This window comes from Drosophila miranda (assembly GCF_003369915.1).
Source record: "Drosophila miranda strain MSH22 chromosome Y unlocalized genomic scaffold, D.miranda_PacBio2.1 Contig_Y2_pilon, whole genome shotgun sequence".
Lineage (NCBI taxonomy): Eukaryota > Metazoa > Arthropoda > Insecta > Diptera > Drosophilidae > Drosophila > Drosophila miranda.
Window position 1 is genome coordinate 24700753 of NW_022881614.1, and position 27669 is coordinate 24728421.

Consider the following 27669-nt stretch of genomic DNA (forward strand, 5'->3'; position numbering starts at 1 on the left):
CAATACATGAGTCTCTGGAATCGAGTCTTTAAAATTCAAGCGACTCTAAGAGCACACAGAATTCCCTTTGAAAGACTCACAGCACTGAAGGGAGCTCCACCCTTGCCCGCACAATCACAATCACAATCAAAATAATACTCAAAAGTTGTCTCCTGCTAAAAACGAAGGCAGCTCCGATCGGCTTTGGGGCTACAATTCGATTGAAATTTCAATCGCGGCCCACACGCCAAAGTGCCTGGCGATAGCCTGACGATCGGATCGCCATTTGCATCGCAAAGTAATACTTTGTTCCACTAATAGATAATCAGAGACAGATGTTGCTTACACAACGGAAATGGGGAGGGGGGATACCTCTCGAATACTTTGAATAATCATAGGAGGGGCACTGCCAGGCAGACGCCCTCTCTGCGGGCCATCCCAGTGGCTGCTGGAAAGGTGAGAAGTCACCGGGAAATCGCAGCCTCAAAACTGAGGTCCTGCCTGCCTGTCTGGGACATGGAGCCTCTATTCAGGAGGTGCACGTATCCGTAATGGGAGCCTTTTCACTTGCCGCACCCCATGGCGGCAAGAGGCACTTGAAAGTCTAGACGACGGCAGGGCTCGAACGAAGGCCAAGGCGCAACTCTTTAAGAACGAAATTAAAGGCCTCTGCAAAATCTCAATCTCACAGGACACCACTGCAGTGGCAGTGGCAGTGGCAGCTGTCGCTCGCTTGTGTGTGGCAAAGCCGCAAACAACACAAAAGCCACATCAAGCAGTCGCTTCGACTTTTTCACCAGCAGCTGTTGCCCAGCAGCTTCCTTCCTCGTTTTCATTAAAGTGCCAATGGCAGAGGCTCTTGGCCAAATGCTGGGACGTCAGTGGCCAGAGGCATGATTTGCTGAGCATTATGTGTGCTTCCCCCTACAAGTGAATGGGGAGCTAAGCCACACTGGAAGAGAGAAAGAGAGAGAGAGGGAAGAGAGAGAGGTGGAGGTGGAGAACAGCATAACAACAATCATTATTAGCTTAAAGATAAACGATTATATATGGTACACACATCTGCAAATGTGGAGCAAAATGCAGTCACTGTAGCCGTCTCTGTCGCACATGATTTCCGTGCCTAAAGCTGTCACGACACTAGATTTCAAAGAGAGAGAGAGCACGATGTCCAGTTCGATAAACTAGTGCTGGTAAACGTCGTGCAGCAGTGGAACATATGTGTTTTACTTTCTGGCACTTGAAGCAGGGTTTTCTGCATACCAGCTGCTCCAAAAGTGGAGGGGACCTTCGCTGAGTCTGTGCTGAGCCACATTCTTCGTCTTTTTCTTTCTGTTTTTACAAATTAAAAACACTGCATAGACACTGTAGTGGTCGCTTGTCGGGCGGATAGGAAAGCATATTTGTGTTCTTCGCCTGAAAGTATGCCCGATGGTATTTGTATATAAATATATATAAATATATCACACCTCACCGAGATACTTATTAATTATTAAGTTTAGTCCCCATAGTTAGTGTATAGTTAGGTTGGCTTAATTTCTTGTTGTGGTGTTACATGTTAAATGTTCCTGGTCGTGTGGGGGCTAGCGCCATCTAGGGTTGACGCTGTGAAAAAAAAAATAATAACGAGGGGGAACGTTGTGAGTTGCTGCGGACACCGCAACTCTACGGTTATACCCGATACTAAGTCAGTATAACTCTCCTCCGGCAGACGCCGCTAATATTAAACGACACGACAAAGAGTGCGTGCGAGAGAGACAGAAAATCAGTCTGAGCGTGACGTCGGGCGCTGCGTAGCCACTGAAAATTGATTTCTTGCTTTTGGCTACAAAAATGATCCGATCTGATCCAGATTCAGCAATCTGATAGAAAAGGTCATTATCTATGCTTCTGCGTTTTTAGTTTTCTCGAATGTGCAATATTGTGGATGCAACAGATTTTCGTCTTTTGTGGGGGCGTAAGGGGGTGGGGCGAAATTCTGAGATAAATGTTTTATAGTGAGATCTAACAGAAGTGCGGATACCAAATTTGGTTACTCTAGCCTTAATAGTCTCTGAGATTTGTGGATGCCCCAGAATTTCGTCCTTTGCGGGGACGGAAGGGGGTGTGGCGAAATTTGGACACGAAACGGTCAAGGTCCGATATCACAGGAGTGTGGATACCAAATTTGGTTGCTATGGCTCTTATAGGTTCTGAGATCCTTGAACTCACTTTTTTTGCAATTGACAAAACCGACCATGAAACCTGTGTGTTAGAGAGAGACAGAGCGAGAAAGAATGAAATTGTTTTCTTGATTCTGGCTATAATCATTATTCGATCTGGTTCAGATTTTGCACTGTAGAAGATATGGTCATCCTCACCGATTCTGGAATGTTTTGGCTTTAATTTGCTTCAAAGTTCTGAAGTTCCCCCTTAAAGAGACCTCACTGTGTCCCTCTCTCTCTCTTTGGCGGCAATCCATAGATATCCCCAAATAATGGCAGTCTGTGGTCGCCCTGTTCATTGTTCAGGACTGAAGATAATGGTATTTTCCCATTAAGTTCAACTTAATTACGAAGGCAGGGAATTGCTCACGCTTAAGCTGCCCCACAGAGAGAGAGAGGGAGAGAGCGAGAGAGAGAGCGCGACATCCGAGGAATGTGGCTGTATTAATTTTTGGCATGCCACTGCCTGGAGGAAGCCCCAACCTGTGCTCCTGTGCTCCTCCCGCGACGCACCGAAGTATGCAACGGAAAAAATGCGCATTACGCATAATTGCCGAGCGCGAAGGAGGAGGAGGAAGAGGGAGTGGCATGGGGGAGCACGGAGAAAAGGAGCCACAAACCGCAGCAGTGGAAAATGTGAAAGATAAATTGCTTGCACCCACAAAAACACACACACACAATCGGCTGCTGCTTCAAGGCCAAGTGGGGCGGGCGGCAGGTGGCCAGAGGGCGGACATCTACAAGACACATTTGCCGCCTGGCTGACACTGACTGGGGTTTTTCTACTGTGGCATGGCCCCGCTTCCGTCCCGAAACCGACTTTCTTTTATTTTTTTTTTTTTTGAGGGGAGGGGGTGGTGGTTTTGCCGAATTAATCGCTTTCCTCGCTCATAGTGAAATTTGTCTCGTGTTCTTTTTCGTGCATTCCCATTAAACGCCATTTAAGACACGTTAAGAGGAAGCCCAAAGGCGGGCAATTGCAAAACGAAGATTGATGGAGCTCCCCCGCTCTTGGCCACCAAAGAAACCATCAAATCGACAGCCATCGAAGTGGAAAGTGGAAAATCTTCGACTGAAAATGGTCTAAAAGGGAGCCCAGAAGCACACACACACACACACCACACACACAATCAATTGGTCAGCAAAAGGACATAAAATCAATAATGTATTTCTTACCATAATTTAATCTGCCTGGAAATGCACTCAAATGCCAAAGTTCTGCTATGAAGCTGGAAATAAAACAAAAGGAGATGGAATTAGGAATTATTTTGGATTATAAATAACTCAATTTGGGGGATAAACAATGGAATTCGATATTTACTAAATACGAGACCAGGAAGCCGATTAGGAGAGGAGCTACTGGGCTTCTTCAGCAGCGAATTGGTTAATATACCCACTGGTACGCAAAACCCAATCAAAAGATGATCAACGATGAATCCCTAAGAAACGACTGTCAGCAGAAGAGAAGCCATGACGTAAGAAAAATACATATTTATCGCACATTTAAGGAACATTATGGAACAAAATATGAACTATTAAAACCTTAACCAAATAAAGAACCCCACATATCCCCCACATTCGAAAGTGATAGAGCGGCTGCAGAGGCAGCTGCTATGACAATGCGGTAGAGTGGCACATGGGACAAACAGTAGCAGGGACATCCTATCACTTCCTGCGGCACCACTGACTTTAGTCTCTGGACCCGATTATGTGATTTAGTTAAGGCTAAAAAACCCTAATCGGGGTTCTCCAAGTATAAATTTTAATTGCCTTTCTGTGCGTGTGTTCATAATAAACCTATTAGCGGTGGTATATTTTCCTCGGCGGCTAATTAGGCAGACCTGTGCCCGGAGCGAGGCCGGGGGGTTGCCTACCCTGAGAAGTGGGCTATGCTTTATTTATGGGACACTCTCTGTCAGGGACAGGCCCTCAGCGAGAGGGGCACAGCGGACATCCCATCATTTATCAAGTTTCAACGATTATAGATGATAGCTTTTTCCTGATGACAGCGTACAATCCGCAGCGTAATCACAGCCAACGAAAAACGTAAAAACGTAATGGGGAAATGGAAAATTGTAAATCGAAAATAACACGCAATTGCTGACGTCTTTGGCCTGCAACAAAAGAGCAAAAACAACTTAAGTGTGAGATTCATTCAGTGGCCATCGGGACTCCAGAGACATCTGCCAGCCAAGCACTGCCCAAGCGGCTTAAGGCCTTGCCGGGCGGGGCTCAGAGCTGCCGCGTGGTGCAGCGATAGGAGCAGCAAATTAATCAACATTCGCCATAAAGTCGCCCAGCTTTGCAGTGGGATACACAGGACATCCTTTAAGCCTTGGTTTCATAATTTGTACTGTTATTTTGGGGCAAAGCAATACATGAGTCTCTGGAATCGAGTCTTTAAAATTCAAGCGACTCTAAGAGCACACAGAATTCCCTTTGAAAGACTCACAGCACTGAAGGGAGCTCCACCCTTGCCCGCACAATCACAATCACAATCAAAATAATACTCAAAAGTTGTCTCCTGCTAAAAACGAAGGCAGCTCCGATCGGCTTTGGGGCTACAATTCGATTGAAATTTCAATCGCGGCCCACACGCCAAAGTGCCTGGCGATAGCCTGACGATCGGATCGCCATTTGCATCGCAAAGTAATACTTTGTTCCACTAATAGATAACGGAAATGGGGAGGGGGGGATACCTCTCGAATACTTTGAATAATCATAGGAGGGGCACTGCCAGGCAGACGCCCTCTCTGCGGGCCATCCCAGTGGCTGCTGGAAAGGTGAGAAGTCACCGGGAAATCGCAGCCTCAAAACTGAGGTCCTGCCTGCCTGTCTGGGACATGGAGCCTCTATTCAGGAGGTGCACGTATCCGTAATGGGAGCCTTTTCACTTGCCGCACCCCATGGCGGCAAGAGGCACTTGAAAGTCTAGACGACGGCAGGGCTCGAACGAAGGCCAAGGCGCAACTCTTTAAGAACGAAATTAAAGGCCTCTGCAAAATCTCAATCTCACAGGACACCACTGCAGTGGCAGTGGCAGTGGCACTGCCAGTGGCAGCTGTCGCTCGCTTGTGTGTGGCAAAGCCGCAAACAACACAAAAGCCACATCGAGCAGTCGCTTCGACTTTTTCACCAGCAGCTGTTGCCCAGCAGCTTCCTTCCTCGTTTTCATTAAAGTGCCAATGGCAGAGGCTCTTGGCCAAATGCTGGGACGTCAGTGGCCAGAGGCATGATTTGCTGAGCATTATGTGTGCTTCCCCCTACAAGTGAATGGGGAGCTAAGCCACACTGGAAGAGAGAAAGAGAGAGAGAGGTGGAGGTGGAGAACAGCATAACAACAATCATTATTAGCTTAAAGATAAACGATTATATATGGTACACACATCTGCAAATGTGGAGCAAAATGCAGTCACTGTAGCCGTCTCTGTCGCACATGATTTCCGTGCCTAAAGCTGTCACGACACTAGATTTCAAAGAGAGAGAGAGCACGATGTCCAGTTCGATAAACTAGTGCTGGTAAACGTCGTGCAGCAGTGGAACATATGTGTTTTACTTTCTGGCACTTGAAGCAGGGTTTTCTGGATACCAGAAAGGGGACCTGGAGGGGACCTTCGCTGAGTCTGTGCTGAGCCACATTCTTCGTCTTTTTCTTTCTGTTTTTTTTTTTTTTTTTTTTCATGTGGAAAATTTGTATTTTATTGTAAACAAGTTTACTGCTACCTTTCGTGGCAACTTAATCTAGTTTTACATTTAAGGGGAAAAACAATTGATCACAGGAGATACATACTTAAACTTAATGTTACATATATGGAGTAGGTACATACATTATTTAGAATATTTACAAAAAGTTAATGAGATGTTATAGGAGGGATCTAGTAGGGAGATCCATTAGATGACTCCTTTTGAGTCTTCTTTTCCTTGGCGGGTTAATTAGACGTCTGGCTAGCGCATTAGGGTGACCACCAAGTCGTTGCAAGTACCTTGCTGCATGTAATTGTATAACATCGCCCACTTTGGGAACCTTTAGGTCCCTCTCGATGTCGCTGTTTCGTATGTACCATGGAGCATTGCATATTCGTCGTAGAATTTTTGACTGAGCAACTCTAATTTTATTTAAGTTGGTTTTTGACGGGATGCCGTAAACTTGAAGTGCGTATTTCCATATGGGGCTGAGGATGGACTTGTATATCGTGACTTTGCTGTACAGCGATAGCTTATTTCTTGGTGCAAGTAGCCACGCCATCTTTCCCGCTTTCGCCATCACAGACTGTCGAACCATGGTAGTATGGGTTTTGAAATTTAGTGACCTGTCGAGTACAACACCCAGGTATTTGTACGAGCTCTTGTGCGTAAGTGTGGAGCCCAGCATATTAATGCCTCCGCAAGAAAGTGTTCTCGTAGCAAAAGTAACATTAGCACATTTGCTGCTGTTGATGCCTATGTTCCATTTCTGAGCCCAGACCTCAAAGCTGCTAACATATTGTTGCAGAGCTTCCGTAGCTAGATTTATGCTTGGACTTCTGGTCAGCACTGCAGTGTCATCCGCGTAGGTTGCTATCAACACATCGTCCTCGTCCAACCCAGTTATTACCCTTGAGGAAGGCATATCGGCTGTATATAGGGTATATAACGTTGGTCCAAGAACGCTGCCTTGTGCGACGCCTGCACAGATTGGGCGCTTCGATGATTTTGCTCCATTTACAACAACTCTAAAACTTCTGTCCATTAGAAAGCTACTCACCAGCTGGAATAGCTGCGGCGGCAATATGTTTCTCAGCTTAAAGAGGAGGCCATCATGCCACACCCTGTCAAACGCTTGTTGAATGTCCATAAACACAGCTACCGAATACATTTTTTGCTCCATTGCATCAAGCGCGAAGTTGACCACTCGATGAAGTTGTTCTGGCGTGCCGTGACCTTGTCTAAATCCAAACTGCCACTTTGGAATTCTTTTCTTTACAGGTTCAAGCTGCATGATGCGGTTCAGTATCATTCTTTCCGCCATCTTCCCTAGCGCTGAGAGCAGGCTAATTGGTCTGTAGCCATCGACTTCTGTGTGTTGTTTTTCTGGCTTAGGTACCATGGAGATTAGCGCCATCTTCCAGCAGGTAGGAAAGTGTCCTATCCTAAGAATGCTGTTGAGGAGCAGCACTATAAATAGCAGCGCTTTTTTAGGCAGAAGTTTTAAAGTCCTGTTGTCCAGCAGGTCCTCACCAGGGGATTTTTTGGCCTTCAGCTTCTTAATTTGCTGCACCACCTCTTGAAATGTGACTGGGCTTGCTGGCAAGGACATTTGAAATGGCATTTCCAATTGTAGCTCGACGGCACTTCGTGTAACAGCAGACGTAAGATTAAATGGCTTAAATCTTTGCTCTAAACTGTCTGCGAAGATATCAGCCTTTTGCTGACTGGAGTAGCACCAACCGCCTGCTGGATTTTTAATTGGCGATTTAGACATGACTACTCTTTTAAATCGGCTTGTAAGCTTCCAGAGAGTATAGTTGAAAGATGCATCGGGGCCAGCTTTTTCTAAAATGTTATCAATGCTCGTCTGCTTGACTTTTGCAAGTACCTTTTGCAAACGGTTTGATAGTCTCAAGTAGATTTGATGAACTCGAGTATCACCCGTTCTCGCATACTCTCTTCTTACTCTTCTTTTCAGGCGCAGGAGAGCTACGGCACTTGGGGGAAGAGTATCTTGTCGTCGTTGGCTTGGTGAACATTGGTTTACAGGCGCAGCAGAAGATGCAGCCAATATTACGTTTCTCATAAATATCGAGATTGCATCTTCTATATCATCGGGACTTTTTATTTCCGTGTTGAGGTTGATTCTACTATCTAGTTCGGCTTGAAATACTTCAACGCAAGAGCCTCGAGGGAGAATTTGTTGCTTCATAGTTTTGATTTGAGGAGAATGATGCACTGATGCTACAATTGGCAGGTGATCCGAGGAGAGTTCATATTTAGTTTCGACTGACAGCTTGTTTTGCGCAATCCCGTTGACAATGAAAAAGTCGAGAGCAGAAGGTGTAAGGCGAGTGTTGTATGAGAAGAAAGTTGCCTCGCCAGTGGCAAGGATTTCGCATGTGCTACTGACGATGGCCTCTTGCAATCGCTTCCCTCGACGGCATGAGCTGACGTTACCCCACCATGGGTGCTTTGCGTTAAAGTCACCGCCTGCGATGAATCTGTTCCCCAGGCTAAGAAAAAGTTGCTCAAAATCAGTTGTACTCCAAGGTTGGTTGGGTGGCAGGTATATTGAGGCTTTCTGTTTTTACAAATTAAAAACACTGCATAGACACTGTAGTGGTCGCTTGTCGGGCGGATAGGAAAGCATATTTGTGTTCTTCGCCTGAAAGTATGCCCGATGGTATTTGTACAATTTATATATTTATGTATATTATATATATAAATATATCACACCTCACCGAGATACTTATTAATTATTAAGTTTAGTCACCATAGTTAGTGTATAGTTAGGTTGGCTTAATTTCTTGTTGTGGTGTTACATGTTAAATGTTCCTGGTCGTGTGGGGGCTAGCGCCATCTAGGGTTGACATTAAGAATATGCTTAAAAACGAACAAAAATCTCCCCACCATGTCCATAACCATTCAAGGTGAATGGCGAAGGATCGTGCAAAGGCAGATCCGGAGAACAAAATTTTTGTTCGTCAGTAGATCCGCCCAAATCTTTCTTTCTCCTCGTGGCCGTACAAGCATTCAGTTGCGCGGTGAGAAAAAAAATAATAACGAGGGGGAACGTTGTGAGTTGCTGCGGACACCGCAACTCTACGGTTATACCCGATACTAAGTCAGTATAACTCTCCTCCGGCAGACGCCGCTAATATTAAACGACACGACAAAGAGTGCGTGCGAGAGAGACAGAAAATCAGTCTGAGCGTGACGTCGGGCGCTGCGTAGCCACTGAAAATTGATTTCTTGCTTTTGGCTACAAAAATGATCCGATCTGATCCAGATTCAGGTCATTATCTATGATTCTGCGTTTTTAGTTTTCTCGAATGTGCAATATTGTGGATGCAACAGATTTTCGTCTTTTGTGGGGGCGGAAGGGGGTGGGGCGAAATTCTGAGATATACGTTTTATAGTGAGATCTAACAGAAGTGCGGATACCAAATTTGGTTACTCTAGCCTTAATAGTCTCTGAGATTTGTGGATGCCCGAGAATTTCGTCCTTTGCGGGGGCGGAAGGGGGTGTGGAGAAATTTGGACACGAAACGGTCAAGGTCCGATATCACAGGAGTGTGGATACCAAATTTGGTTGCTATGGCTCTTATAGGTTCTGAGATCCTTGAACTCACTTTTTTTGCAATTGACAAAACCGACCATGAAACCTGTGTGTTAGAGAGAGACAGAGCGAGAAAGAATGAAATTGTTTTCTTGATTCTGGCTATAATCATTATTCGATCTGGTTCAGATTTTGCACTGTAGAAGATATGGTCATCCTCACCGATCCTGCGTTTTTGGTTTTATCGTATCTTTAAAAATGTGAATGCCACAGATTTTCGTCCTTTGTGGGGGCGGAAGTGGGCGGGGCGAAGTTTTGAAATATTTTTGTAGCGGTGACATATCACAGAAGTCTGGATCCAAAACATCGTTGCTCTAGCTCTTATAGTCTTTGAGCATTAGGCGCTGAAGGGGACGGACGGACGGACGGACGGACGGACGGACGGACGGACGGACAGACAGGGCTCAATCGACCAATACTCATTTTGAGTATCGGGTATAAAAATAAAATTAAACCGCCGTAAATAACCGTGGTGTGAAACCAAAGTGCACTCGATCGGGAAAAAAGAACCCAAGAAAGCAGATTGGGCTCTAATTGAAAACGTGAGTACCGGCCTTCGACAGTGCTAGGAGCCTCGAAGTTAGATTTTCCGACTTTTTCTGTAGCTTCCGCTTGGAGGTGAGCAGCCCCAACACAAAAAAAAAAAAACACCTGGAGAAAGAAGGAATTAGCACCTCAACCCCATCCCCCTATTTTCGCAGTGCCAGTTCCAACCGGGTAAATATGTGCATGGAGTAACTGTTAGAAAAAGTAGCCTGATCAGTATTTTCAAATTCCACATTGGAATCGGCACTTAGTTTGGGAATTATCCAAAAGCTGCAGCCCGAGCTTTAAGCCCCCGCACTACGAACCAGCTGATCCCCCAAGTCGCGGGCAGTGAACTTTGGCTGCGCGAGACGAAGACAGCCGTCTGAACGGGCTTAGTGCGGCGAAGTGGCGTAACCGTTTCGCATTCAAAACCGGGCCAAGAAACGGAAACCGGTGCTTGCAGTCAGCGTAGGACCGAAGCCGCTTAAATGTTCCTAACGGGCGGGAAAAAAATAGTGCACCACGTGTGTACATAACCTCCCGGCGACCCCTAGTGGTATCGCCTCTCTTGTTCTTCTTGTGATTCGGCCTAGCTGTTCCAAACGATTATTTAAAGTGCAGTGGACGCCAGCGTTTGTCTTATGTGCACGTTAGTGTCATTATGTAGGCTGAATGAAAACTGTAAGAGATGTGCTCACATACATATGTATACACCGCCCACTGAAAGCCACTGAGGCCAGTAAGATCCCACCGTGACTCGCATTCCCTTGAACCTCGCAGTCCGTTGATATGTCTGTTTTTGTGTAGTTGGATATACTTAGCGTTAATTGTAGACAGAAAAAAAAACCAGAAAAAAAACCCACCAACACATGGAAAGTTTGAAAATGCATTTGATAAAAGCTTAAAAGTTTGAGCTTAAAAGCGTCCGCTCGGCCGGGTCCCATCCGCGAGCTTATGCCATGCAGCACGCGCTGTACGATTTTGTTTTTGGTTTGCAGGTACAAGTTTAATGCACCCACACACCGCCACACGCCCAGCTACGAAGATCTTTCGCCTCGGGAACACAAACAAAAACTGAGTGAGCTTTATAATATACCAACAACCTTACATTTTATTGCCTCCCAAAATTCCGCGAGCGTGGCAAAAGCTTCGTTCTTTTTTGCTAGAGCTGTTTGTCGGTCGTTGACCTCACACTTTTAAAGTAGTCACAGCTGATTGGCCTTCTGCCTTTACAATACGCTTGGTAAAACGAATAGTATGTCCAACTACTCCCTGAAGCCGATGTGCTGGGACATGTGTACCTATATTGCGCTATAGTATTATCTTTCTATCTAAGGAAAAATCATTAGTTTATATCGCACTATAAAATATCGTATATGCACTTATAACTATTTACACTTATCATATTTATTTATCTAAATATTCCCTAGTAATAATAGCTATATCTCTTGTGACGCTTTTCGTTCCTCCTTTTGTCCATTTAGCCTTGTCTTGGAGTTCTCGGTTAGTGTTTTTTCTTTCTTGTAACATGAATATAGTATCTGAATATAGTTTCTAATAAAATGATTGTTAAGATGAATATGTGCTAGACGTTACCGCATTTGGGGGAACCATGCCACTCGTGAGCGAAATAGGATGACCAATACCGGACACTCCAGGGATCCTGATATTATTATTGGCTCTTTCAGGATCATGGTAAGGTGGGCGTGGCACGACTCCGTGCCAGCAAAACAGAGATGTCCGCCGCGGTGGTAGATCCCTACTCCTTCTCTGCACTATCTTTGCCCCACTATACTTTCCGTACCCCTAACGATCCTTTCCTTGTCTGTCTCCCTCCCATTCCCAAAAAGAGTACGCGAATTTTAATAAAATAATACCAGCAGGAGCGAAGCAACCTAACTGGAGGGTTACCCCAAAGAACCCATCCCCATTTCCGACCAGAGATCAGCCGTGGAAGCGAGCGTGTACTCCTTCTCAGTTAGCCGACCACCAGCTTCATCGTGCGAAGATTCTCTTCGTTACTCGTTACAGTAATAATTATTTTATTTGGCGCCCAACGTGGGGCCGAAAGGCCTGAAGGCAGGGTTGACGTAATTGTAAACGTCACAAAGCGGAGTTTTTTTTGTTGCCGCTCAACTCGAATCGGGGTTATTAGGGTGCCTCCGTCTTTTGTTTCTCTCTCTACTTTCTAGTGATTGGTCTATTCGTGCGCCGATTTATACAGCAGGTTATCGCCGGCCGAACGTGGTACCCCTGGTGCTGGTGCGTTTCTTCGTGCTACGCTTCCGGCCCGGACCGATAATGGCTGCGGAAAAGGTATAGGCCGTAGCACGCAGAGACTATTACAAACTCCCCGTAACCGCTTCGGTAATGTTTCCTCGATGGGCGGCTGACGAACACCGTCGTGATCCTGGTATGGGCACGCGTGCAAGAACGTCGTCCGTCCCTATGTTTAGGCGTTCGCCGCAAACAGGAAGTGGCCTAGAGCTACTGCTAGGGTCACGATTGCCGAAGATACCTTTTCTTTATTTCCCCCTTTTTCGCTCTACCACGCTTAGTTATTGGCAACCTTTCGGAGGGAAAGGGTTGCATGGTTTCCCCCAAAATCCCTCTATCAAAGATGGTTTTTTTTGCTTTCCCCGTTATTATTGTTTTTTTTGTTAATATTTGTCTGAACTAGATTTATAGGAACGTGCTTAAAGCTAGTTAATATATAGGATAACTTTACAATGCCGGTAGACCGAAGCCCGGATTATAGGATTCAGCCAAAAGAGAGCGAACCCGTTTGCTGTGTATGCACGCAAGAAGTCGAATACCCAGGCCAACTATTAGCTACCAGCTGTAACCATTATTTCCATCACACCTGCTTTAGTGCACGTTCAGGAAATAAGAAAGTCTATCCAGTGTGCAGAACTGCGCTGAGCAAATCGACCCTTAATTTGGCAGAAGAACTAGAAGCAGCTCAAGCCTCAGGCAACCAACCAGGGGCAGTTGCAGCGACCAGATTCCGTTCGAAAACACTTAAATTACAGCAAAACCAATTATCCGCTGCCAATATGCAGAGTGGGGTCCGAAGTGTTAGCCAACCCGAAGGGCCTAGTGTGTCCGGTCCAATGGCCGCTCCAGATCGTCCTAGAGGCCAACCGCCAAATTCTGCGGCAGCAGTGGTGTCAGCTTCAGCAGCTCGAACGGGTCTGCCAGCCACGGATGGTAGCTTGCAACAGACCATTGCGGACGCAGTGACAGCCGCACTAGCACAGCACACTCAAATGCTAGCTAACGCGATTGAAGCGGGGTTTCAAAGATTGTCGCTCCAGAATGCAGCTCCAGTTCCAACGGAAAGGGTACACCCAGCCCATAGGCAGTCCTCTCCCGTTAGGTCAAATCAATCCTTTGAGCAACTTTTTAGGTTGTCCGCCAGGGAAAACGCAGCATTGCCAAACTCAGCGTCCGAGCTAACCGACTAACTTGTCAGCCCCACCCGAGTCGCAGCAATCACATCAGTTGCGCGCGGATCGGATTAGCCAGATAATCGCGAACTGGAAGTTGAGATTCTCAGGGCGCTCCTCTATGTCAATAGATGATTTTTTGTATCGCGTCGAAGCTCTGACCAGCCAGACATTAGATAGCAATTTTGAATTGTTATCTCGCTACGCGAGCAACCTGTTCGAAGGAAGCGCGGGTTAATGGTACTGGAGGTATCATAAAAGCGTACCAAGAGTGCGCTGGATTGATCTCTGTATTGCTCTGAGATCGCAGTTTTCGGACGGCAGAACAGATTTAGAAATCAGAACCGCGATCACCCAGAGGAAGCAGAAAGTCAACGAACCGTTTGACAGTTTTTATGAGGCCATAGTGGCGCTTGCAGACAAGCTCGTGCAGCCGATGACCGAGCAGTCCTTGTTAGAGGTGTTGCGAGCAAATCTGCTCAATGAGATACAACATGAGATTTTATATGTGCCCATACCGAACATTGTGCAGTTGCGACAAGTGGTCCGCAAGCGTGAAAGGTTCATCGAAAATACTGCTAAGCCAATCCCGGCTACTCGACGATTTGTTCCTCGCAATCAGGTGAACGAAATGTCCATCCAGACAGAAGGTCTGGCAGAAGCCGATTCGGAAGAAGCTGACGCTTTTGATATCGACGCGATGACGCTTTCTTGCTGGAATTGCAATAAACAAGGCCACCGATATCAAGAGTGCGAAGCAGAGCGTAAAGTATTCTGTTATGGATGTGGTAAGCGGGACACATATAAACCATCGTGCCGAAAATGTAGCTCGTCAAAAAACGAGTTGGCTCGTGCACCGATATCGAGTGCACGCAAGTTAGTGTCGAAGGCAACGAATACGGAGTAACCGGGGCTACGTCAAGCTCACTCCCCCTACCTCCTGACATGATAACGACCACTATGATACCAGTACAGGACGACGATCAGGAAACGACCCCTGCGCCTAGCAAAACTCGAGACCGTAAGCGTAGGAAGCTGTTCCGCACGCAGAGTAAAAATGCGCGCAGAGCATTATTAGCCTCTGTTATTAGTAATATCACTGACCTACGACCCTACGCCAATGTCACTCTGTTTGGCAAGACGATAAGTGGATTAATGGACACAGGCGCCTCAATCAGCTGCCTTGGGGGTAAATTTGCAGAAGAGTTATCTCGAACAAACCCTGAGGTCAAGCCGATGAAGTCAGCCGTGCGAACCGCAGATGGGAAAAAGCAAGTTATTCTAGGTAGGATCTCCACACTCATTTGCTTTCGTGGAAATTCCAAACGAATATGCCTTTATCTTGTACCATCGTTATCGCAGGAGTTATATCTAGGAATAGACTTTTGGAAAAGCTTTAATCTACTGCCGTTCTTCTTAATGAGCAAAGCGAATAATAACAGTTTGGCGGCTATAAACTTTGACAACCCGATGAAAATACCTTTGTCGGAATTACAGCAGAAGGAACTAGTAGCGATAGTACAGATGTTCCCTTCGTTTGCCGAAAAAGGATTAGGAAAGACAAACTGGCTTACACATGACATAGAAATTTCCGAGACTCGGCCCATAAAACAACGCCACTACGCAGTGTCGCCTGCAGTCGAAAAATGTATATAAGAAGAGTTGGACCGAATGTTAGGCCTTGGGGTGATTGAAGAATCAGATAGCCCGTGGTCTTCCCCGGTAGTAATTGTGCGTAAGCCAGGTAAGGTTCGCCTTTGCCTTGATAGCCGGAAAGTTAACGGAGTAACAGTCAAAAATGCTTACCCTATGCCCCTCATTGATGGCATTTTAAGTAGACTTCCAAAAGCGCAGTTCATTTCAAGCATCGATCTTAAAGATGCTTACTGGCAGATTCCGCTTACTCCAAGGGCTCGGGAGAAGACGGCTTTTGCTGTGCCTGGGAGGCCGCTATATCAATTCACGGTGATGCCGTTTGGTTTATGCAATGCCCCACAGACCATGTCCAAACTGATGGATAAAGTTATCCCACCATCTTTGCGAAATGAGATTTTCATTTATCTCGACGACTTATTGGTGATTTCGGAGTCCTTCGAGAAGCACATGTCCGTGTTGAAAGCGCTGGCCGACCGACTTTCTCAAGCTGGACTGACGATAAACGTAGAGAAGAGCAAATTTTGCCTGAAGGAAGTGAAATACCTGGGCCACGTGATAGGGTATGGGATGATACAAACGGATCCCGAAAAAGTTGCTGCTATTCGGGAGTTTCCAGTGCCTCGATCGGTGAAGCAAGTGCGACGATTTTTGGGAACCACTGGATGGTACCATAAATTTATTAAAAACTATGCCGGAATTAATGCCCCAATATCAGATACACTAAAGCAACGTCGATCGTTTGTATGGACCAACGAAGCGCAAAGGGCGTTTGAAAGTTTAAAAGACCAAATGTGCGAGGCACCAGTCCTACATAGCCCCGACTTTACCATTCCATTTGCCATTCATTGCGATGCCAGCCACACCGGAGTTGGCGGCGTGTTAATGCAAACGGATAGCGATGGTAATGACTTCCCAATCGCATTCATGTCTCGCAAGCTGAATCAGTGTCAGTGAAACTATTCAGTCACGGAGAAAGAGTGTTTGGCAGCCATAATGTGTGTGAAGAAGTTTCGAGCTTATGTGGAAGGACACGAGTTCTCCATCCATACCGACCATGCATCATTGAAGTGGCTAATGTCACAATCGGACCTAAGTTCTAGATTGACAAGATGGGCTCTCAAATTGCAGGGGTTCAACTTCAAAATTTTCCACCGCAAAGGTAGCCAAAATGTTGTCCCAGATGCTCTGTCGCGGGTGCACACCGAAGATCTATCGGCATTCAGCTGCGATGGATTGGTAGACCTGCAGTCTGATTGCTTCAAGTCGGCAGAATATTTGGAACTGATTCGAAAAATTAAAGGCAACCAGACACAGATGCCAGACATTAAGGTGATCGATAATCTCATATATCGGCGAGCAGAACACGCGGCTGCTGATCAGATCGCTGACGACCTGTGTTGGAAGCTGTGGGTTCCAACGGAGCTGGTGTCCGATGTACTAAAACAGAGTCACGAACAGTCGCTAGCAGCTCATAGCGGCATTAATAAAACGTTGGAGAGAGTTCGACGTTATTATTATTGGCCAAGTTTAGTAACCGATGTGAGAGCGTTCATAAACAGCTGTTCGGTCTGCAAGTGCACCAAGTACCCGAATCGTTCGTTACGACCCCCATTAGCTCCAGTGAAGGAAACTCAACGAGTGTTTCAGAAGTTGTTTGTGGATTTCCTGGGTCCGTATCCACGAAGCAAATCCGGAAATATCGGTATCTTCGTTGTTTTGGACCATCTTTCAAAATATCCGTTTTAAAAACCCGTAAAGAAATTTACAGCGGAGGCGATAACTCGATTCATGGAAGAGGACCTATTCCATTGCTTCGGGGTACCCGAAGTGGTTGTGTCCGACAATGGAGTACAATTTAAGTCCCATCACTTCAATTCGCTGTTGAAAAAGTACAATGTGCAGCATTTTTATACGGCTGTGTACGCACCTCAAGCCAACGCATCGGAACGCGTTAACAGATCCGTTATTGCCGCCATTAAAGCTTACATCAAGCCAGATCAAACTAATTGGGATGAGCAGCTTAGTTCTATTAGTTGTGCCTTACGATCTAGTCTGCATTCAGCCCTAAACGACAGCCCCTATCGGGTTGCATTTGGACAGCACATGATCACCAATGGAGACACCTATCAGCTCTTACGAAATTTGCAGGTTTTAGAAGATCGTACCGTGAGTTTTGGTCGGGAAGATTCGTTTGATGTGATTCGAAAAACAGCCCAACGAACAATACAAAAACAACACCAACGAAACGAACAGCAGTACAACCTTCGAAGTCGTGAAGTGGCGTTCAAAGTTGGCCAGGAGGTCTACAGACGCAACTTTCAGCAGAGCAATTTCGTTAAAGGTTTCAGCGCAAAACTAGCTCCTACTTTTGTAAAAGCTAGAATAAAACGTAGGCTTGGTCACAGTTATTACGAGTTGGAAGATCCCCAAGGTAGACTTATCGGAAAATACCACGCTAAAGACATAAAGCAGTGACCATCCTTATACCGGTTAACGGTTTTCCTCCAAGCGTCTATCACCCTTTGATGTGATTAACACCAAAGTGTGATCTTGGCCGGGGGATTTGTAGTGGTCGCTTGTCGGGCGGATAGGAAAGCATATTTGTGTTCTTCGCCTGAAAGTATGCACGATGGTATTTGTACAATTTATATATTTATGTATATTATATATATAAATATATCACACCTCACCGAGATACTTATTAATTATTAAGTTTAGTCCCCATAGTTAGTGTATAGTTAGGTTGGCTTAATTTATTGTTGTGGTGTTACATGTTAAATGTTCCTGGTCGTGTGGGGGCTAGCGCCATCTAGGGTTGACATTAAGAATATGCTTAAAAACGAACAAAAATCTCCCCACCATGTCCATAACCATTCAAGGTGAATGGCGAAGGATCGTGCAAAGGCAGATCCGGAGAACAACATTTTTGTTGGTCAGTAGATCCGCCCAAATCTTTCTTTCTCCTCGTGGCCGTACAAGCATTCAGTTGCGCGGTGAGAAAAAAAATAATAAAAATAAAATTAAACCGCCGTAAATAACCGTGGTGTGAAACCAAAGTGCACTCGATCGGGAAAAAAGAACCCAAGAAATCAGATTGGGCTCTAATCGAAAACGTGAGTACCGGCCTTCGACAGTGCTAGGAGCCTCGAAGTTAGATTTTCCGACTTTTTCTGTAGCTTCCGCTACAGCCCCAACACAAAAAAAAACGAGGGGGAACGTTGTGAGTTGCTGCGGACACCGCAACTCTACAGTTATACCCGATACTTAGTCAGTATGGCTCTCCTCCAGCAGACGCCGCTAATATTAAACGACACGACAAAGAGTGCGTGCGAGAGAGACAGAAAATCAGTTTGAGCGTGACGTCGGGCGCTGCGTAGCCACTGCAAATTGATTTGTTCCTTTTGGCTATAAAAATGATCCGATCTGATCCAGATTCAGCAACCGGATTGATATGGTCATTACCTATGATTCTGCGTTTTTAGTTTTCTCGAATCTGCAATATTGTGGATGCAACAGATTTTCGTCCTTTGCGGGGGCGGAAGGAGGTGGGGCGAAATTCTGAGATATACGATTTATAGTGAGATCTAACAGAAGTGCGGATACCAAATTTGGTTACTCTAGCTTTAATAGTCTCTGAGATTTGTGGATGCCCCAGATTTTCGTCCTTTGCGGGGGCGGAAGGGGGTGTGGCGAAATTTGGACACGAAACGGTCAAGGTCCGATATCACAGGAGTGTGGATACCAAATTTGGTTGCTCTGGCTCTTATAGGTTCTGAGATCCTTGAACTCATATTTTGCAATTGACAAAACCGACCATGAAACCTGTGTGTTAGAGAGAGACAGAGCGAGAAAGAATGAAATTGTTTTCTTGATTCTGGCTATAATCATTATACGATCTGGTTCAGATTTTGCACTGTAGAAGATATGGTCATCCAAATGTGCGAGGCACCAGTCCTACATAGCCCCGACTTTACCATTCCATTTGCCATTCATTGCGATGCCAGCCACACCGGAGTTGGCGGCGTGTTAATGCAAACGGATAGCGATGGTAATGACTTCCCAATCGCATTCATGTCTCGCAAGCTGAATCAGTGTCAGTGAAACTATTCAGTCACGGAGAAAGATTGTTTGGCAGCCATAATGTGTGTGAAGAAGTTTCGAGCTTATGTGGAAGGACACGAGTTCTCCATCCATACCGACCATGCATCATTGAAGTGGCTAATGTCACAATCGGACCTAAGTTCTAGATTGACAAGATGGGCTCTCAAATTGCAGGGGTTCAACTTCAAAATTTTCCACCGCAAAGGTAGCCAAAATGTTGTCCCAGATGCTCTGTCGCGGGTGCACACCGAAGATCTATCGGCATTCGGCTGCGATGGATTGGTAGACCTGCAGTCTGATTGCTTCAAGTCGGCAGAATATTTGGAACTGATTCGAAAAATTAAAGGCAACCAGACACAGATGCCAGACATTAAGGTGATCGATAATCTCATATATCGGCGAGCAGAACACGCGGCTGCTGATCAGATCGCTGACGACCTGTGTTGGAAGCTGTGGGTTCCAACGGAGCTGGTGTCCGATGTACTAAAACAGAGTCACGAACAGTCGCTAGCAGCTCATAGCGGCATTAATAAAACGTTGGAGAGAGTTCGACGTTATTATTATTGGCCAAGTTTAGTAACCGATGTGAGAGCGTTCATAAACAGCTGTTCGGTCTGCAAGTGCACCAAGTACCCGAATCGTTCGTTACGACCCCCATTAGCTCCAGTGAAGGAAACTCAACGAGTGTTTCAGAAGTTGTTTGTGGATTTCCTGGGTCCGTATCCACGAAGCAAATCCGGAAATATCGGTATCTTCGTTGTTTTGGACCATCTTTCAAAATATCCGTTTTAAAAACCCGTAAAGAAATTTACAGCGGAGGCGATAACTCGATTCATGGAAGAGGACCTATTCCATTGCTTCGGGGTACCCGAAGTGGTTGTGTCCGACAATGGAGTACAATTTAAGTCCCATCACTTCAATTCGCTGTTGAAAAAGTACAATGTGCAGCATTTTTATACGGCTGTGTACGCACCTCAAGCCAACGCATCGGAACGCGTTAACAGATCCGTTATTGCCGCCATTAAAGCTTACATCAAGCCAGATCAAACTAATTGGGATGAGCAGCTTAGTTCTATTAGTTGTGCCTTACGATCTAGTCTGCATTCAGCCCTAAACGACAGCCCCTATCGGGTTGCATTTGGACAGCACATGATCACCAATGGAGACACCTATCAGCTCTTACGAAATTTGCAGGTTTTAGAAGATCGTACCGTGAGTTTTGGTCGGGAAGATTCGTTTGATGTGATTCGAAAAACAGCCCAACGAACAATACAAAAACAACACCAACGAAACGAACAGCAGTACAACCTTCGAAGTCGTGAAGTGGCGTTCAAAGTTGGCCAGGAGGTCTACAGACGCAACTTTCAGCAGAGCAATTTCGTTAAAGGTTTCAGCGCAAAACTAGCTCCTACTTTTGTAAAAGCTAGAATAAAACGTAGGCTTGGTCACAGTTATTACGAGTTGGAAGATCCCCAAGGTAGACTTATCGGAAAATACCACGCTAAAGACATAAAGCAGTGACCATCCTTATACCGGTTAACGGTTTTCCTCCAAGCGTCTATCACCCTTTGATGTGATTAACACCAAAGTGTGATCTTGGCCGGGGGATTTGTAGTGGTCGCTTGTCGGGCGGATAGGAAAGCATATTTGTGTTCTTCGCCTGAAAGTATGCACGATGGTATTTGTACAATTTATATATTTATGTATATTATATATATAAATATATCACACCTCACCGAGATACTTATTAATTATTAAGTTTAGTCCCCATAGTTAGTGTATAGTTAGGTTGGCTTAATTTATTGTTGTGGTGTTACATGTTAAATGTTCCTGGTCGTGTGGGGGCTAGCGCCATCTAGGGTTGACATTAAGAATATGCTTAAAAACGAACAAAAATCTCCCCACCATGTCCATAACCATTCAAGGTGAATGGCGAAGGATCGTGCAAAGGCAGATCCGGAGAACAACATTTTTGTTGGTCAGTAGATCCGCCCAAATCTTTCTTTCTCCTCGTGGCCGTACAAGCATTCAGTTGCGCGGTGAGAAAAAAAATAATAAAAATAAAATTAAACCGCCGTAAATAACCGTGGTGTGAAACCAAAGTGCACTCGATCGGGAAAAAAGAACCCAAGAAAGCAGATTGGGCTCTAATCGAAAACGTGAGTACCGGCCTTCGACAGTGCTAGGAGCCTCGAAGTTAGATTTTCCGACTTTTTCTGTAGCTTCCGCTACAGCCCCAACACAAAAAAAAACGAGGGGAACGTTGTGAGTTGCTGCGGACACCGCAACTCTACAGCTATACCCGATACTTAGTCAGTATGGCTCTCCTCCAGCAGACGCCGCTAATATTAAACGACACGACAAAGAGTGCGTGCGGGAGAGACAGAAAATCAGTTTGAGCGTGACGTCGGGCGCTGCGTAGCCACTGCAAATTGATTTGTTCCTTTTGGCTATAAAAATGATCCGATCTGATCCAGATTCAGCAACCGGATTGATATGGTCATTACCTATGATTCTGCGTTTTTAGTTTTCTCGAATCTGCAATATTGTAGATGCAACAGATTTTCGTCCTTTGCGGGGGCGGAAGGAGGTGGGGCGAAATTCTGAGATATACGATTTATAGTGAGATCTAACAGAAGTGCGGATACCAAATTTGGTTACTCTAGCTTTAATAGTCTCTGAGATTTGTGGATGCCCCAGATTTTCGTCCTTTGCGGGGGCGGAAGGGGGTGTGGCGAAATTTGGACACGAAACGGTCAAGGTCCGATATCACAGGAGTGTGGATACCAAATTTGGTTGCTCTGGCTCTTATAGGTTCTGAGATCCTTGAACTCATATTTTGCAATTGACAAAACCGACCATGAAACCTGTGTGTTAGAGAGAGACAGAGCGAGAAAGAATGAAATTGTTTTCTTGATTCTGGCTATAATCATTATACGATCTGGTTCAGATTTTGCACTGTAGAAGATATGGTCAGCCTCACCGATTCTGCGTTTTTGGTTTTATCGTATCTTTAAAAATGTGGATGCCACAGATTTTCGTCCTTTGTGGGGGCGGAAGTGGGCGGGGCGAAGTTTTGAAATATTTTTGTAGCAGTGACATATCACAGAAGTCTGGATCCAAAACATCGTTGCTCTAGCTCTTATAGTCTTTGAGCACTAGGCGCTGAAGGGGACGGACGGACGGACGGACGGACGGACGGACGGACAGACGGACAGACAGACATGGCTCAATCGACTCGGCTATTGATACTGATCAAGAATATATATACTTTATGGGGTCGGAAACGATTCCTTCTGGACGTTACACACATCCACTTTTACCACAAATCTAATATACCCCAATACTCATTTTGAGTATCGGGTATAAAAAACACCTGGAGAAAGAAGGAATTAGCACCTCAACCCCATCCCCCTATTTTCGCAGTGCCAGTTCCAACCGGGTAAATATGTGCATGGAGTAACTGTTAGAAAAAGTAGCCTGATCAGTATTTTCAAATTCCACATTGGAATCGGCACTTAGTTTGGGAATTATCCAAAAGCTGCAGCCCTAGCTTTAAGCCCCCGCACTACGAACCAGCTGATCCACCAAGTCGCGGGCAGTGAACTTTGGCTGCGCGAGACGAAGACAGCCGTCTGAACGGGCTTAGTGCGGCGAAGTGGCGTAACCGTTTCGCATTCAAAACCGGGCCAAGAAACGGAAACCGGTGCTTGCAGTCAGCGTAGGACCGAAGCCGCTTAAATGTTCCTACCGGGCGGGAAAAAAATAGTGCACCACGTGTGTACATAACCTCCCGGCGACCCCTAGTGGTATCGCCTCTCTTGTTCTTCTCGTGATTCGGCCTAGCTGTTCCAAACGATTATTTAAAGTGCAGTGGACGTCAGCGTTTGTCTTATGTGCACGTTAGTGTCATTATGTAGGCTGAATGAAAACTGTAAGAGATGTGCTCACATACATATGTATACCCCGCCCACTGAAAGCCACTGAGGCCAGTAAGATCCCCCCGTGACTCGCATTCCCTTGAACCTCGCAGTCCGTTGATATGTCTGTTTTTGTGTAGTTGGATATACTTAGCGTTAATTGTAGACAGAAAAAAAAACCAGAAAAAAAACCCACCAACACATGGAAAGTTTGAAAATGCATTTGATAAAAGCTTAAAAGTTTGAGCTTAAAAGCGTCCGCTCGGCCGGGTCCCATCCGCGAGCTTATGCCATGCAGCACCCGCTGTACGATTTTGTTTTTGGTTTGCAGGTACAAGTTTAATGCACCCACACACCGCCACACGCCCAGCTACGAAGATCTTTCGCCTCGGGAACACAAACAAAAACTGAGTGAGCTTTATAATATACCAACAACATTACATTTTATTGCCTCCCAAAATTCCGCGAGCGTGGCAAAAGCTTCATTCTTTTTTGCTAGAGCTGTTTGTCGGTCGTTGACCTCACACTTTTAAAGTAGTCACAGCTGATTGGCATTCTGCCTTTACAATACGCTTGGTAAAACGAATAGTATGTCCAACTACTCCCTGAAGCCGATGTGCTGGGACATGTGTACCTATATTGCGCTATAGTATTATCTTTCTATCTAAGGAAAAATCATTAGTTTATATCGCACTATAAAATATCGTATATGCACTTATAACTATTTACACTTATCATATTTATTTATCTAAATATTCCCTAGTAATAATAGCTATATCTCTTGTGACGCTTTTCGTTCCTCCTTTTGTCCATTTAGCCTTGTCTTGGAGTTCTCGGTTAGTGTTTCTTTTTTCTTGTAACATGAATATAGTATCTGAATATGTTAAGATTGTTAAGATGAATATGTGCTAGACGTTACCGCATTTGGGGGAACCATGCCGCTCGTGAGCGAAATAGGATGACCAATACCGGACACTCCAGGGATCCTGATATTATTATTGGCTCTTTCAGGATCATGGTAGGGTGGGCGTGGCACGACTCCGTGCCAGCAAAACAGAGATGTCCGCCGCGGTGGTAGATCCCTACTCCTTCTCTGCACTATCTTTGCCCCACTATACTTTCCGTACCCCTAACGATCCTTTCCTTGTCTGTCCCCTCCCATTCCCAAAAAGAGTACGCGAATTTTAATAAAATAATACTAGCAGGAGCGAAGCAACCTAACTGGAGGGTTACCCCAAAGAACCCATCCCCATTTCCGACCAGAGATCAGCCGTGGAAGCGAGCGCGTACTCCTTCTCAGTTAGCCGACCACCAGCTTCATCGTGCGAAGATTCTCTTCGTTACTCGTTACAACACCTGCCGCAGCGCTGCTCCCAGCTGGTCGCATATGTCTCTCTCGCTCTCACCGCATGCTCTGCCCATAGGACTGTCTTTGTTTTTGCAGCCAGTCCAGCTTCAAAGTGAAATGCCATACAGCCGTAACATTTCCGGTTCGAAAAAGTCATAAAACGGCAAAGGGCACACGTGGACCCCCGGAGGAACTGGAGGAATATTGAATGCAAAAGGACGTGGGAGGCGGCGAGGCGGCCAGGCAGATGAAACAACAGAGCCAAATGATGGACAGAAGCGGAAGAGCAAACTATTCCAACGGCAGCACAACAACAAAAAAGCACACACACTTTTGCCGAGAGAGGGAGAGAGAGGCGCCACATCCTTTGAGGCTCAAACCGATGGCAGCTGCACCTTTTTCCGTGGCAGAGACATAAACTACGATAATGTGCAACAGAGAGGAGGGATCCGTCCCTCTGGATATCCCAGAGCAGAAGAGTTTCCCCATTCATCCAGAAGAGTTTTCCCATTCCCCATTCATCCAGAAGAGTTTTCCCATTCCCCGTTGAAAATGTATGCCCCAGATCATTCCAAAAACTTTCGCCTGAATATCCCATTTGTTGCAACAGCAAAAAGTGCATAAAAAAGAGAAAATAAAGAGGAAAAGAATTGCTTAAATTGTCACCGCTTTTGCCTGATTTATAGCCCTGGGCCAAATTAATTGAGAATAAAAGCTGAAACGGAGAGGGGGGGGGGGGGGGGGGGGGGGGGGGCAAAAAAGCACCGAAAGCCAAAGGCAAACAACAGTAAAAAAGAAAAACAGTAAAAGCACAGAGCAAAAATTAATTGCACTTCTGAACTTTCGATGCGATGCTGTTTGTGTTTTTCTCTCTTTCGCTCTCTGGCTCTCATTTGTTACAGAAAATTTAATTAAACAATTCTTAAATCGTATAAACAAAATCTACCCCGTTTTGGGCAGAACGCTGGGCTAAGCAGCAGTGGGAGAGGGCAGTGCAGTTGGCGCCATAGTTTTTAATTGAAAAATTTGCAATTAAAACTCTTGTATGCATATGGAAAACGAGTGGAAAACGAGCGGGAAAACGAGTGGAAAACCGAACCGTGTACCCTTAACCGTGAGCGATCAATGGGGCGTGCGAGCAGCGTTGCTGCGCATCAATGTGTATAAATTATATGCAAGTCGGCAGCAAATTAATTAAAGCACTTCGCCACAGATTCAATTACACTACACGGCATTCAATTAAGCGCATAAATGTGGTCCCTGCTCCTCTGGAAATAAAGTGAATAAATTTCTGGTGGCGTCGGGGGAAGGGGGGGTGTACAGGATAATCCCAACAATAAACAATAGCATGTGGCATGTGGCAAGTGGTAAGTGGCAAGTGGATGGAGCACATAATTTGGAACATGTCAATGTTAAATATTGACAGTAGCATAGCGGAAAAATGACTGCTAAGCCAGACTGGGAAAGAGAGACAGGGAGAGCGGCGACACGTTGGGCAAGCTATGTTTTACCTAAATAAAAAGAAATCAACATGCCGCTAACAGAAATACACCTGAACCAAGCCTTGAAGTCAATCAGGCAAATTCCACCATACGACGGATCCCAAGAACGCCTAAGCTCGTTCATAAGCAGGATCGAGTACATCTCCGAATTGTACCCAACAGAAGACATCCGGCAACAAAGCATCATGTACGGAGCCACTGAGGGTCAACTGTGCGGACGAGCACAACTTTTATTACAAAGCCTTCAACCCAACACCTGGACCGATCTAAAAGCAGCCCTAATCAGCAAATTCAACAACCACACTCCCTCCATACGAAACGCTGCTACAACAATTACACGACACCAAATTCAATGGGAATATTCGTAAGTTCGTAGAGGAACTAGAAATTAAGTCAAATGTTATAGTAAGTAAACTAAATCTGGAGACTAGCCCAGAAAATAAGATAATCTTTAAAAACGCTCTGGCAAATGCCACCAGACATACCATAGAAGATGCTCTACCCAATAAACTGTTCATCATTTTAGCAAAGAAAGACATTTCTACTATGGCTAATCTAGAAAAATCAGCTCAAGAGTTAGGAATCTACGAAAATTTAGTAACTGATAACAAGAATCACGAACACTCAAGAAACGGAAATAACAATCGTAGGAATGTTGGAACTTATTACCCTCGCTATAGTAGTAACGATTATAACAATCAAAACCCAAGTACTTCCAGAAATAATCATGGATCGAATCGAAATAATTCAGGAAATAATGACGTAAATAACAAAGGATTATTTAACGAATTTAGAAATTCCTTAAACCAGGGCAGAGTACAGAATCCCACAAACTATCAAATCAATCAGACTCAGGCAGGTAGCAGTGCACCAAATCAGCCAGTCAAACGATCTAGGGAAAGCCAAAGCGGACAAATGAAAATGGATGTAAATTTTCAGCAGAGTGCCTCGGAAGAAATCGAGGAAGACCATATATAGAAATAATCGTAAATAATAAAAAATTAAGAGGTATCGCGGACTCGGGATCGTCAATAAATATAATAAAAGAAAACTATACAGATTCCAAAGTCGATAGCGACAACCTCACCGTCCATACCATCAATGGACCCGTCCGTCTGACTCAGAGCATTACACGTAATGCAACCAAAAACTGTCCGACAAAACAAAAATTTTATATTCATAATTTTTCTGAAAATTATGACATACTCTTAGGCAGAGAATATTTGATGGCCAGCAAAGCCGTCATCGATTACCGAAATGAAACGGTGACGTTAGGAGAAAGGTCATACCCAATCATCCAAAGTGGAGAAGCAATTGCCGTCGGCAAGACCGCATACAAAGGTGATAAGCCATCTTCAAAGGAAGATATAACTACACCTAAGTGCCTTGACCCATCTCCTGAAGGAGAGCAATACTTCGCTTCCGCATTAGAGAATGAATTAAGGGAATGCAACCAGCTAAGGTTGGAACATTTAAATGACGAAGAAAAGGAGAAACTAAAGAAAGTTCTCTATGAATTTAAGGACGTGCAGTATAAAGAAGGTGACATTTTGACCTTCACTAGTACTATAAAGCACGAAATTAAAACCCATCACGAAGATCCTGTATATCGTCGACCATATAAATATGCTCAAATACACGATCAAGAAGTGACTCAACAAATCAAAGATATG

At 45.2% G+C, this 27669-nt stretch overlaps 1 protein-coding gene across 2 annotated transcripts in view; it reads right to left on the reverse strand.

Moving 5' to 3' along the window:
• The window catches only part of LOC117194005 (la-related protein Larp4B-like), a 177098-nt gene that overhangs the window by 11238 nt on the left and 138191 nt on the right, over nt 1–27669 (reverse strand). For both annotated transcript variants that reach the window (XM_033398640.1, XM_033398641.1), the window contains one exon: nt 3360–3412. The gene's annotated coding sequence lies outside the window, so the exon portion shown is untranslated. The remainder of the gene's footprint in view (nt 1–3359; nt 3413–27669) is intronic.